General features: G+C 46.5%; 1 long non-coding RNA gene across 1 annotated transcript; it reads right to left on the reverse strand.

Annotated features, from left to right (window-relative positions):
- Nucleotides 1-210: 210 nt before the first annotated feature.
- On the reverse strand, nucleotides 211-13,442 carry LOC140428435 (uncharacterized). Its single transcript, XR_011948777.1, has 4 exons — nucleotides 13,393-13,442; nucleotides 2,579-2,620; nucleotides 2,328-2,370; nucleotides 211-789 (listed from the first exon to the last, which is right to left on the reverse strand). It is a non-coding gene; the product is annotated as an uncharacterized lncRNA (long non-coding RNA).
- Nucleotides 13,443-14,427: the final 985 nt, after the last annotated feature.

Genomic DNA, 14,427 nt, shown 5'->3' on the forward strand with positions numbered 1-14,427 from the left:
AGGCAGATTCACACAGCGAGTGGTTAGGATCCGGAATGTTCTGTCTGAGAGTGTGGTGGAGGCAGAGCCACACAGCGAGTGGTTAGGGTCTGGAATGTTCTGTCTAATTTTATGGGCCAGGGCTTAGAAAGTCCAAAGTATATTATGAAGTCCACCTGACCTACAATCGTTCTGTTGAATTTGGCAAGGTTGAGCACAAGACCCTTCGGGTGTGATTCATCAGTCTTCCCAGACACTTTAATCAAAACAAGCTTTGTTCCAAGAACTTAGTTAACATTTATATATAAACACACAGCAAGAATTTTTATCAATTACAAACATAAAGACACCACACAGTGACAGTAATCTATGTATAACCCTGAATGAATTCCCCCTTAACTGTTCCAATTCAAAAACACAATCCAATAACCCAAAAAACCCTTTTCAAGAGCGTGGCCCAGCACTCTGCATTCTCACTTGAATAAGACTGGGTTTTCCTGAGATTCTGACCCCATCTCTCCTGCAGTTTTCAACTCCTTGCGGAAAGCTGGCTATATCTTTTAAATTACCAAAGGGACAGGGATAAAGGGAGATAGATTGGGGAGAAGCTGATAGTGCAGCCTGGGGAAATGGAAAAAGGTGGTGGGTAGAATTGGGGATGTGGGAAGAATGTGAGTGTAAGGAGTTGATCTCTGATATAAGGACACTGTTTTGATCATGTTCCTAATCGTCCTTATGCTCCTGGCCTCGGAATGGTGTCATATCGAAGGATATTTTCTGTAGTTCAGGAGCCGGGAGCTTGTCTGTTGCCTGTTCAAACAAAATTAAAAATAGATTAGTTTCCAAAACTCAAGCTGCAGCCAACGTGAGAATAAAGGATAATTTCAGCTCCTCTGAGGAGTTTGTCCAGATTGTAACTCTGTTCTTAATGACGGGAAACTCCCAGACTCCATCTCCAGCCTGCACACAGTGAGCTGATCCCAGATGGAATGACAGTCGGGGCTACAGTTGGTCTGAACACCGAGTGGATATGAAAGGAAAATAGTTCAGTATTCCCACTCCATACACTGGGAATCATGGCTGGAAATGTGTGTGTACACGTTATTGAATATCTGTGTGTAAGTATATGTGAACGTGTACACGTGTCTGTATGTCTGTGTGTCGATGTACATTTGGGAATGTGTGTCTGTTTGTAGACATTTAGGTCTATCTTTGTACCTGTGAATATGTGTGTATCGATTGGTGAGATATGACGGATAAATGTGAGGTAATGCATTTTGGAAGGTCTGATCCAGGTGGGAATAACACAGTAAATGGCAGAGCCCTTCAGAGCATTGCCAGGCAGAGGGATCTGGGCGTACAGGTCCACAGGTCACTGAAAGTGGCAACACAGGGGGATAGGGTAGTCAAGAAGGCACACGGCATGCTTGCCTTTATCCATCGGGGCATTGAGTATAAGAAATGGCAAGTCATGCTGCAGCTGTACAGAACCTCAGTTAGGCCGCATTTGGAATATTGTGTACAATTCTGGTCACCACACTACCAGAAGGATGTGGATGCTTTGGAGAGAGGACAGAAGAGGTTTACCAGGTTGTTGCCTGGTCTGGAGGGTATTGAACTTGATGATCAGCAATGATCAGAATGAATGGGGGAGCAGGCTCGAAGGGCCGAATGGCCTCCTCCTGCTTCTATTTTCTCTGTTTCTATGTATTCGTTATGAGGGGAGGTTGGATAAACTCGGATTGTTTTCATTGGAATGACGGAGGCGGAGGGGCGACCTGACAGAGATTTATAAAATTATGAGGAGCATGGAGAGAGTGAAACGTCAGACGCTTTTGCCCAGGGTGGGAAAGTCACTGACCCAGGGTCACAGGTGCGAGGGGCAAAGTTCAGAGGAGATGTGCGAGGCAGGTTTTTGACACAGAAGGTGGTGAGTGTCTGGAACGCGCTGCGGGAGGAGGTGGTGGAAGCAGATACGATAGCGATGTTTAAGAGGCATCTTGACAAATACATGAATAGGATGGGAATAGAGGGATATGGACCCCGGAATTGCAGAAGGTTTTAGTTCAGACAGGCATCACGATCGGTGCAGGCTCGGAGGGTCGAAGGGCCTGTCCCTGTGCTGTACTGTCCTTTGTTCTTTGAACACACAACATTACATATATTACCACACGGGGCTAATAATGGTCCATTCCACGCTGGACTCACTGCTCTCTGTCCATTCTCTGCAGTGTTGCTGATATGGGTCCATTTTGAGTCAGGCTTTCCCACAGTTTCACCATTTATACAGAACGTGACAGAATCCACCTGCTTTTCCTGAACCTCTGTTCAGTGCGATAGAAACATACCTTTAATCTCACTGTATACAGATGAAGTTGGTTGCTGTAATGCCTGAGGGAAAATAGAGACATGTTAGAAATTGTGATTGTGTAACACGTGCACAATGAGAGGCTTATTTGAAAATGTTCTACATTCTAATCATAGCGGCTTCTGGGAAAAAGGGATTTATTTTACTCTATGTCGAAAGAGGAAACTTTGATCCTGTGGTGAATGTTGATCACCAGACATATCCCAGTTTGTTGTAGTGAGAGATATTTACCATGTACGTTGGGTCAGAATCTGCTGGGGAATCTTTCAAATTCTGTAACAAAATGTAAACAGTGAAGATTGGGTTTAGTAGCTGTTGTGAAAATGAGAATTTACTAAAACCTGATTCTAAAGTGTCAGGAATTATAGTCTGGGAAGGTTTATATTTCCATGACGGTGCCCGATTTCTGAAACAGTTTAATTCAGCAGGAGGTAAAGTACATTCCACTCAGAATCTTTCACACAATCTTCCCAGTGCAGAAAGAGGCCCCTCGGCCCATCAGGTCTGCACTGGCCCTCTGGAAGAACATTAGACCGAGACCCACACCCCTGCCTTATCCCCGGAACCTTGCACAGTCTCACTTTCCAGAGAACAATCCAATTCCCTTTTGAATACCTCGATTTCACCTCCCTCCACCACCCTCACAGGAAGTTCATTCAACCTCTGGCTCACTTCTCCTTTTGCTCATTATTGTGAATGTGTGCCCTCTAGTTCTTGATGTACGTTTGAGTGGGAATAGTTTCTCCTGTACCTCCATATTTACAGACAATACAAAGTTGGGTGGGAGGCTGAGCTGTGAGGAGGATGCAGAGATGTTTCAGCAGGATTTGGACAGGCTGAGTGCGTGGGCACATGCATGGCAGATGCAGTATAACGTGGATAAATGTGAGGTTATCCACTTCAGCAGCAAAAATAGGAAGGGAATTATTATTTGAGTGGGTGTAAATTGAGAGAGGTGAATACTCAGTGAGACCTTGGTGTCCTCGTGCGTCAGTCGCTGAAAGTAAGCGCGCAGGAACAACAGGCAGGAAAGACGGCAAATGGTAGGTTGGCCTTCATAGCGAGAGGATTTGAATATAGGAATAGAGATGTTTCACTACAATTGTATGGGGAATTGGTGAGGCCACACCTGGAGTATTGTGTGCAGTTTTGATGTCCTTATCTGAGGAATGATGTTCTTGTGGGTGTAGAAATCAGGGAGAAGGACTGTAATAAAATTTAAGAGATTAATACAGACAGAGAGGAGGTTCGGAGTGGTCTGGCAGGCTTAAAGGTAGATAAATCTCCAGGGAGAAGGACTTTGATAAATATAGAAGGACTTACAAGAGAGGGTTCTTGGTAAACGGCAGAACCCTGGGAAGCACCGAGTTTCCGAGGAATTTTGGTGTGCATGTACACCCATCCCTTAATGTAGCAGAGCAGGTGGATACAGTGGTTAAGAAGGCCTCTGGTATACTTGCCTTTATTAACTGAGGCATAGAGTTTAGAGCAGGAAGGTTCAGTTGGAACTGTGTAAAACATTTGTTTGGCCACAGCTTTACGAGGGATGTGATAGCTCTGGAAAGGGTGCAGAGGAGGTTTACCAGGATGTTGCCTGGGCTGGAGAGTTTTAGTTATGAAGAGAGATGGGATTGACTGGGATTGTTTTCCTTTGAGTAGAGGAGACTGAGGGGCACATGATTGAGATTTGTAAAATTATGAGGGGCATGGATAAAGTAGACAGGAAGAAACTTTTCCCCTTGGTGGAGGGATCAATGACCAGGGGGCATAGGTTCAATTTTAAAAAAAAATATTTATTAGTGTCACAAGTGGGCTTCCATTAACACTGCAATGAAGTTACTGTGAAAAGCCCCAGTCGCCACATTCCGGCACCTGTTCAGGTACAGAGACCGAGAATTCAGAATGTCCAATTTACCGAAGAAGGATGTCTTTCGGGACTTGTGGGAGGAAACGGGAGCACCCGGAGGAAACCCACGCAGACACGGGGAGAATATGTGGACTCCACACAGTGACCCAAGCCGGGAATCGAATCCGGGACCCTGGCGCTGTGAAGCAACAGTGCGAACCACTGTGCTACCGTGCTGCCCAGGTTAGGGGCAGGAGGTTCAGAGGGGATGTGAGGAAAACCCTTTTCACCCAGAGGGGAATGGGAGTCTGGAACTCACTGCCTGAAAGGGAGGTGGAGGCAGAGACCCTCAGAATATTTAAGAAGTATTTAGATGTGCCTTCCCGATCCCAGGGCAGACAAGGCTCTGGGCCAAATGCTGGGGAATGGGATTGGAATAGTCCAGTGGTTGTTTTTGACTAGCAGAGATGCGATGGACCGAAGGGCATTTTCTCTGCTGTATGAGCCTATGACTCTAACAGCACTGTGGGTGTACCTACACCTCATTAACTGCAGCGGTTCAAGAATGCAGTTCACCACCACCTTACCAAAGGCAATTAGGGATGGGCAATAATTCCTGATGGAGCCAGCGACACACACATCCCAAGAAAGATTTGAATAAATCTGGGGCTGGATTCTCCGCTTCCCCAGCCGTGTGTTTCCCGGCGGAGCGCCGTTCGCTGGCAGCCGGATTCTCTACTCTCGCCAATTGTTAATGGGAATTTCCATCGAAGCCCCCCCACACCACCGGGAAACCGTGGCGATGGCACACAGCCAGCGGGAACTGAGAATGCCGTCAGCCGGAGAATTCCCACCCTCATTTCCCTTTCACACATTCCAAATTCCCGCTGGGATACAATGGGAGGGAGAGAGCCTTCCCTACACTGAGGAGGCATTGTGGGTGGCAGTAGAGTTCCCTGAGAGACAGAAATGGTTGTAGCAACATTCACAAAGCAAATAATGTCTTATTCGACAAATTACAGACTTCATTCCATGAACAATGTTCTGAGCACAGTGTCACATTTGGGCAATTTCAGTCTCTCCAGTAATATCAGGGTGTGAGTGTCCAGTAATATCAGGGTCTGAGTGTCCAGTAATATCAGGGTGTGAGTGTCCAGTAATATCAGCGTGTGAGTGTCCAGTAATATCAGGGTGTGAGTGTCCAGTGATATCAGGGTCTGAGTGTCCAGTAATATCAGGGTGTGAGTGTCCAGTAATATCAGGGTGTGAGTGTCCAGTAATATCAGGGTGTGAGTGTCCAGTAATATCAGGGTGTGAGTGTCCAGTAATATCAGGGTGTGAGTGTCCAGTAATATCAGGGTGTGAGTGTCCAGTAATATCAGGGTCTGAGTGTCCAGTAATATCAGGGTGTGAGTGTCCAGTAATATCAGGGTGTGAGTGTCCAGTAATATCAGGGTCTGAGTGTCCAGTAATATCAGGGTGTGAGTGTCCAGTAATATCAGGGTCTGAGTGTCCAGTAATACCAGGGTCTGGGAGGGTCTGAGTGTCCAGTAAAACCAGGGTCTGGGAGGGTCTGAGTGTCCAGTAATATCAGGGTGTGAGTGTCCAGTAATATCAGGGTGTGAGTGTCCAGTAATATCAGGCTGTGAGTGTCCAGTAATACCAGGGTCTGACTGCCCAGTAATATCAGGGTCTGAGTGTCCAGTAATATCAGGGTGTGAGTGTCCAGTAATATCAGGGTGTGAGTGTCCAGTAATATCAGGGTCTGAGTGTCCAGTAATATCAGGGTCTGAGTGTCCAGTAATGTCAGGGTCTGGGAGGGCCTGAGTGTCCAGTAATATCAGGGTCTGAGTGTCCAGTAATATCAGGGTCTGAGTGTCCAGTAACATCAGGGTCTGAGTGTCCAGTAATATCAGGGTCTGAGTGTCCAGTAATATCAGGGTCTTGGAGGGTCTGAGTGTCCAGTAATATCAGGGTGTGAGTGTCCAGTAATATCAGGGTGTGAGTGTCCAGTAATATCAGGGTCTGAGTGTCCAGTAATATCAGGGTCTGAGTGTCCAGTAATATCAGTGTCTGGGAGGGCCTGAGTGTCCAGTAATATCAGGGTCTGAGTGTCCAGTAATATCAGGGTCTGAGTGTCCAGTAATATCAGGGTCTGAGTGTCCAGTAATATCAGGGTGTGAGTGTCCAGTAATATCAGCGTGTGAGTGTCCAGTAATATCAGGGTGTGAGTGTCCAGTGATATCAGGGTCTGAGTGTCCAGTAATATCAGGGTGTAAGTGTCCAGTAATATCAGGGTGTGAGTGTCCAGTAATATCAGGGTGTGAGTGTCCAGTAATATCAGGGTGTGAGTGTCCAGTAATATCAGGGTGTGAGTGTCCAGTAATATCAGGGTGTGAGTGTCCAGTAATATCAGGGTCTGAGTGTCCAGTAATATCAGGGTGTGAGTGTCCAGTAATATCAGGGTGTGAGTGTCCAGTAATATCAGGATGTGAGTGTCCAGTAATATCAGGGTGTGAGTGTCCAGTAATATCAGGGTCTGAGTGTCCAGTAATACCAGGGTCTGGGAGGGTCTGAGTGTCCAGTAAAACCAGGGTCTGGGAGGGTCTGAGTGTCCAGTAATGTCAGGGTGTGAGTGTCCAGTAATATCAGGGTGTGAGTGTCCAATAATATCAGGCTGTGAGTGTCCAGTAATACCAGGGTCTGAGTGCCCAGTAATATCAGGGTCTGAGTGTCCAGTAATATCAGGGTGTGAGTGTCCAGTAATATCAGGGTGTGAGTGTCCAGTAATATCAGGGTCTGAGTGTCCAGTAATATCAGGGTCTGAGTGTCCAGTAATGTCAGGGTCTGGGAGGGCCTGAGTGTCCAGTAATATCAGGGTCTGAGTGTCCAGTAATATCAGGGTCTGAGTGTCCAGTAACATCAGGGTCTGAGTGTCCAGTAATATCAGGGTCTGAGTGTCCAGTAATATCAGGGTCTTGGAGGGTCTGAGTGTCCAGTAATATCAGGGTGTGAGTGTCCAGTAATATCAGGGTGTGAGTGTCCAGTAATATCAGGGTGTGAGTGTCCAGTAATATCAGGGTGTGAGTGTCCAGTAATATCAGGGTCTGAGTGTCCAGTAATATCAGGGTCTGAGTGTCCAGTAATATCAGTGTCTGGGAGGGCCTGAGTGTCCAGTAATATCAGGGTCTGAGTGTCCAGTAATATCAGGGTCTGAGTGTCCAGTAATATCAGGGTCTGAGTGTCCAGTAATATCAGGGTCTGAGTGTCCAGTAATATCAGTGTCTGAGTGTCCAGTAATATCAGGGTGTGAGTGTCCAGTAATATCAGGGTCTTGGAGGCTCTGAATGTCCAGTAATATCAGGGTCTGAGTGTCCAGTAATATCAGCATCTGGGAGGGTCTGAGTGTCCAGTAATATCAGGGTCTGAGTGTCCAGTAATATCAGTGTCTGGGAGGGTCTGAGTGTCCAGTTATATCAGGGTCTGAGTGTCCAGTAATATCAGGGTCTGAGTGTCCAGTAATATCAGGGTCTGAGTGTCCAGTAATATCAGGGTCTGGGAGGGTCTGAGTGTCCAGTAATATCAGGGTCTGAGTGTCCAGTAATATCAGGGTCTGAGTGTCCAGTAATATCAGGGTCTGTGTGTCCAGTAATATCAGGGTCTGACTGTCCAGCAATATCAGGGTCTGAGTGTCCAGTAATATCAGGGTCGAGTGTCCAGTAATATCAGGGTCTGAGTGTCCAGTAATATCAGGGTCTGAGTGTCCAATAATATCAGGGTCTGGGAGGGTCTGAGTGTCCAGTAATATCAGGGTCTGAGTGTCCAGTAATATCAGGATCTGAGTGTCCAGTAATATCAGGGTCTGAGTGTCCAGAAATATCATTATCTGAGTGTCCAGTAATATCAGGGTCTGAGTGACCAGTAATATCAGGGTCTGAGAGTCCAGAAATATCAGTGCCTGAGTGTCCAGTAATATCAGGGTCTGGGAGGGTCTGAGTGTCCAGTAATATCAGGGTCTGAGTGTCCAGTAATATCAGGGTCTGAGTGTCCAGTAATATCAGGGTCTGAGTGTCCAGTAATATCAGGGTCTGGGAGGGTCTGAGTGTCCAGTATTATCAGGGTCTGAGTGTCCAGTAATATCAGGGTCTGAGTGTCCAGTAATATCAGGGTCTGGGAGGGTCTGAGTGTCCAGTAATATCAGGGTCTGAGTGTCCAGTAATATCAGGGTCTGGGAGGGTCTGAGTGTCCAGTATTATCAGGGTCTGAGTGTCCAGTAATATCAGGGTCTGAGTGTCCAGTAATATCAGGGTCTGAGTGTCCAGTAATATCAGGGTGTGAGTGTCCAGTAATATCAGGGTGTGAGTGTCCAGTAATATCAGGGTGTGAGTGTCCAGTAATATCAGGGTGTGAGTGTCCAGTAATATCAGGGTCTGAGTGTCCAGTAATACCAGGGTCTGGGAGGGTCTGAGTGTCCAGTAAAACCAGGGTCTGGGAGGGTGTGAGTGTCCAGTAATATCAGGGTGTGAGTGTCCAGTAATATCAGGGTGTGAGTGTCCAGTAATATCAGGGTGCGAGTGTCCAGTAATACCAGGGTCTGAGTGCCCAGTAATATCAGGGTCTGAGTGTCCAGTAATATCAGGGTGTGAGTGTCCATTAATATCAGGGTGTGAGTGTCCAGTAATATCAGGGTCTGAGCGTCCAGTAATATCAGGGTCTGAGTGTCCAGTAATATCAGGGTCTGGGAGGGCCTGAGTGTCCAGTAATATCAGGGTCTGAGTGTCCAGTAATATCAGGGTCTGAGTGTCCAGTAATATCAGGGTCTGAGTGTCCAGTAATATCAGGGTCTTGGAGGGTCTGAGTGTCCAGTAATATCAGGGTGTGAGTGTCCAGTAATATCAGGGTGTGAGTGTCCAGTAATATCAGGGTCTGAGTGTCCAGTAATATCAGGGTCTGAGTGTCCAGTAATATCAGTGTCTGTGAGGGCCTGAGTGTCCAGTAATATCAGGGTCTGAGTGTCCAGTAATATCAGGGTCTGAGTGTCCAGTAATATCAGTGTCTGAGTGTCCAGTAATATCAGTGTCTGAGTGTCCAGTAATATCAGGGTCTGAGTGACCAGTAATATCAGGGTCTGAGAGTCCAGAAATATCAGTGTCTGAGTGTCCAGTAATATCAGGGTCTGGGAGGGTCTGAGTGTCCAGTAATATCAGGGTCTGAGTGTCCAGTAATATCAGAGTCTGAGTGTCCAGTAATATCAGGGTCTGAGTGTCCAGTAATATCAGGGTCTGGGAGGGTCTGAGTGTCCAGTATTATCAGGGTCTGCGTGTCCAGTACTATCAGGGTCTGAGTGTCCAGTAATATCAGGGTCTGGGAGGGTCTGAGTGTCCAGTAATATCAGGGTCTGAGTGTCCAGTAATATCAGGGTCTGAGTGTCCAGTAATATCAGGGTCTGGGAGGGTCTGAGTGTCCAGTATTATCAGGGTCTGAGTGTCCAGTAATATCAGGGTCTGAGTGTCCAGTAATATCAGGGTCTGAGTGTCCAGTAATATCAGGGTCTGGGATTTACAATCTCGCTCTGATATTGTTGAGAGATTGAAGCCGTTGAAATGTGCAGGAAAGGCAGAGGTGATTGTGATTGGGTGAGGTTTTGGTGACTGCTGCTTGTCCCACTGGTTAATTGTTGCTGGTTTTGAGGTTTAAGAACGATGAACAACAGCATACTCCGCTGTGCTTTCAGTCAGTGATACTGCCGGCTGCCTGGTGCCTGGGCAATGGAATCGAAGCTCAGCATATTTGCATTCCCCTTCACCTGACTGTAATCCAGTAGAAATATTGATCAGTATTTATTTCCACACAGAATGAAAGAATGTCTGTCAACAGATCAAATGGTGTTATTATTAATAACTGAATGGTTTCTTCTTCTTTGCCTTTCTCACTGGAAGATGCTGACAGGCCGCTGGGATGTGCTTTTTATTGACTCTGGTCGCTCTGCTACAGCTGTGAATTTGTCCACAGCAAGATCCCAGAAATAACAATGTGACAATGACCAATCAGTTCTCATTTTTTTAGGGGGATAAATATAACCCGGGACATTAAAGGATGATTCCTTTGCCCATCTTCCAAATAGTCCCAGGGAATATTTTACATTTCATTTCCTCATACCTCAGGGACTGCAGCGGTTCAAGAAGGCAGCTCACCCCCACCTCGTCAATGATAGAATCCCGCTGCCAGCGAACAGCGCGCGGCCGAGGAACACGTGTCTGGGGGGCCCGAGAATCCAGTCCCCAGTGTTGGAATGTCAGTTATTGTTTTTAATGGCATGGTCTGTCTTAATGGCTGCCAAAGAACCCCCCTGGAATTGACAATTAACCGACATGTCTCATTCATTCAGCTTTTCATTATTGTTGGAGATTTGGAAAAAATTATTTTCAGAAATTTCTTTTTCACTTTTTCTCTCAGTCTCTTTGTCCCTCCTCTCTCTCTTTCTTTTCTCCTTCACTTTATTTGGAATCCTGCACCTGACTTGTTGTGGAATTAAATATTCTTCACAGGCTCTTCTAGATTCCGAGCCTCCAATGTGGTCAGTCTCAACGGGAAAAACGGTGTGAATCCTCATGGAATCTTGTGCCTCTCAGAAATAAAAGTGATTGGTGTAGTTACCGGCGTCACTCTGGTGAGGTGGAGACTCTGAGACTGCCTCACGCCCGGCCAGCCTTGGTGTAAATGATGCTGGCGGGACGTCACGCTGAGTCAAGATTCCGTGAGGGAGGGGGTAAGGTCTGGAGAGAGTGCTGGGTAATGGTGTGCTGATGTATTACAGTGAGGTTCCTGATCTCGCACCGTGTGATTCTCACTCCTCCCCAGGCGCGGGGGGTGGGGGGGGTGGGGGGGGAGATTCCAAACAACAATCACGCCGGAGAGAATCACATTTTTCACTTCACTCCAGAGTTTGGGTCCACGGTGACTTTCTCACGGACGGAGAGGCTCAAAAAAATCACCCCTCAAAAAATCACCCCTCAAAAAATCACCCCTCAAAAAATCACAACTCAAAAGATGACAGCTCAAGTTTCAGGTTGGAAACCCACAGAAACTCTGTCCCCAACTTTAACCTGGTCACATAGAAGGTGCTAGAAACTTTTCAAAAAATGTCTGAAAATATAAATAAGCAGTGATGATGCAAGTCAGTGTTTGAGAGAGAGAGAGAGAGAGAGAGAGGAAGAAAGAGAAATAAAGAGCTTGCGACAGAATGAAGGAGAGAGGGTGGTGGCACGCGTGAGGGAGAGAGCAGTGATGCAAGAGTGTGTGTGTGTGAGAGGGTTTGTGAGGGTTTGTGTGTGTGAGGGTGTGTGAGGGTGTATGCGTGTGAGTGTGTGTGAGGGTGTGTGTGTGTGTGAGGCGGTGTGTGTGTGTGTGGGATAGAGGGTGTGTGTGTGAGAGATGGTGTGTGTGTGAGATAGAGGGTGTGTGTGTGTGGGATAGAGGGTGTGTGTGTGAGAGATGGTGTGTGTGTGAGATAGAGGGTGTGTGTGTGTGGGATAGAGGGTGTATGTGTGAGACGGTGTGTGTGTGAGATAGAGTGTGTGTGTGAGATAGAGGGTGTGTGTGAGAGACGGTGTGTGTGTGAGATAGAGGGTGTGTGTGTGAGATAGAGGGTGTGTGTGTGAGATAGAGGGTGTGTGTGAGTGTGTGTGTGTGTGAGATAGAGGGTGTGTGTGTGAGATAGAGGGTGTGTGTGTGAGATAGAGGGTGTGTGTGAGAGACGGTGTGTGTGAGAGACGGTGTGTGTGTGTGGGATAGAGGGTGTGTGTGTGAGAGACGGTGTGTGTCTGAGATAGAGGGTGTGTGTGTGTGGGATAGAGGGTGTGTGTGAGAGACGGTGTGTGTGAGAGACGGTGTGTGTGTGTGGGATAGAGGGTGTGTGTGTGAGATAGAGGGTGTGTGAGACGGTGTGTGTGTGAGAGACGGTGTGTGTGTGTGTGGGGGATAGAGGGTGTGTGTGTGAGATAGAGGGTGTGTGTGTGAGATAGAGGGTGTGTGTGTGAGATAGAGGGTGTGTGTGAGTGTGTGTGTGTGTGAGATAGAGGGTGTGTGTGTGGGATAGAGGGTGTGTGTGTGAGATAGAGGGTGTGTGTGTAGGGATTGGATTGGATTTGTTTATTGTCACGTGGACCGAGGAACAGTGAAAAGTATTTTTCTGCGAGCAGCACAAACAGATCATTTAGTACAAGAAACAAAAATACATAATAGGGCAACACAAGGCCCACAATGTGAATACATAGACACCGGCATCGAGTGAAGCAGACAGGAGTATTAATCAGATCAGTACATAAGAGGGTCGTTCGGCGTCTGATAACAGTGGAGAAGAAGCTGTTTGTGTTCTCAGACTTTTGTATCTTCTGCCCGATGCCCGATGTGTGTGTGTGTGTGTGTGTGTGTGTATGAGAGAGAGAAAGTGTGTATGGATTTGGATTTTGTTTATTGTCACGTGTACTGAGGCAGGGTGAAAAGTATTTTTCTGCGAGCAGCTCAGCAGATCATTAAGTACATGAAAATAAAATAAAAGAAAATACGTATTGGGCAACACAAGGTACGCAATGTAACGACATAAACACCGGCATTGGGTGAAGCATACAGGGATGTAGTGTTAATCAGGTCAGTGTGTGCGTGCGCATGCACGTGTGCATGTGCGTGTGTTTGGAGTGGGAAGTTGTGAAACTTCCTCCCCAGGTTTAAACTAACCTTCTGAGTTATTGTTAACTCCAGATTTCTGCAGTTTATTAGTGTGCGGCTGTTTGAGGGTGCATGAGGGTGTATGAGAGGGTTGTGCATGAGGGTGTGTGCGATGTAGTGGGAAGTTATGAAACTGCCTCCCCAGATTTGAACTAACCTTCTGAGTTACTGTTAACTCCAGTTTTCTGCAGTTTATCAGTAAATTGGTTCACAGAACCCATGGATTTGAAAAATATGCCACCACCAACTTTAAAAATAATTGAAAACACGTTGTGCAGACAGACAGGTGGAGCGGGGAAATCAGAGCAGGTTGTCTATCACTCTCCTGTCTGGAACACAAGGATTGATTTGTAAACTTACAGTAACATTCAAACTCCTCCTCTTTAATTGATGTGGTGCCTATTTTGGGAAACGGCAGCAAATCGAAAATTCAGCAAAGAACAGCAGCTAAGCCCCATTTCCATTTCCTTACCAAAGGAGCAGAAGGAGCTTCTTCAGCCTCTTGATTGCTGCTCCGTGTTTTATCTGAAAGAAAAGACAAAGATGTTTCTTCAGAATAAATCCATGTAAAGGTCGAGCTCTGGAAACTTGGAATGACAGCAAATGAAAATTCCGGAGTGACTTGGGCAGTTTTCCCGGGAGACATGAGGCCTCCTCTCCATTATAAAGTTCATCAGAGAAATCAGCAACTCACAGAACAGGAGGAGGCCATTCGGCCCATTGAACCTGTGCTGGTTCTTTCAAGGGCCATTGTGCCCAATCCCACATTCCTGCTTTTCATCCGGAATCCTGTAAATTCCTGAGACATACACAGAAACATGGAAAATAGAAGCAGGAGGAGGCCATTCGGCCCTTCGAGCCTGCTCCCCCATTCATTATGATCATGGCTGATCATCAAGTTCAATACCCTGATCCCACCTTCCCCCCATATCCCTGGATTCCTTTAGCCCCAAGAGCAAAATCTAATTCCTTCTTTAAATTACACAATGTTTTGACCTCAACTATGTTAGCCGGTTAGCTGCTGTTGTATAAAGAGTCAAAAGTTCTGCTCCTTTTCCACAAACACCTTTAATTTACTTCAACAGACTCTGCTCAAAACTCTAACATCACATCACCTGACACAAAGGCCACCTGAAGCCTCTTTACATATCAGTGTCAATTATTGGATACTTAACATAAGACAACTAATAGGAATGTCTCTTAACCCATTACTTAACAAACGACTTTCTGTGGTAGCGAATTCCACAGATTCACCACTCTCTGGGTGAAGAAATTTCTCCTCACCTCAGTCCTAAAAGGTTTACTCCTTATCCTCAAACTATGACCCCTAGTTCTGGACTCCCCCACCATCGGGAACATTCTTTCTGGATCTACCCTGTCTAATCCTGTTAGAATTTTGTAAGTTTCTATGAGATTCCCTCTCACTCTTCTAAACTCCAATGAATATAATCCTAACCCACTTAGTCTCTCCTCATAGGACAGTCCCACCATCCAGGATACAGCCTGG

The sequence above is a fragment of the Scyliorhinus torazame genome, chromosome 1 (assembly GCF_047496885.1).
Source record: "Scyliorhinus torazame isolate Kashiwa2021f chromosome 1, sScyTor2.1, whole genome shotgun sequence".
In the NCBI taxonomy this organism is placed as follows: Eukaryota; Metazoa; Chordata; class Chondrichthyes; order Carcharhiniformes; family Scyliorhinidae; genus Scyliorhinus; species Scyliorhinus torazame.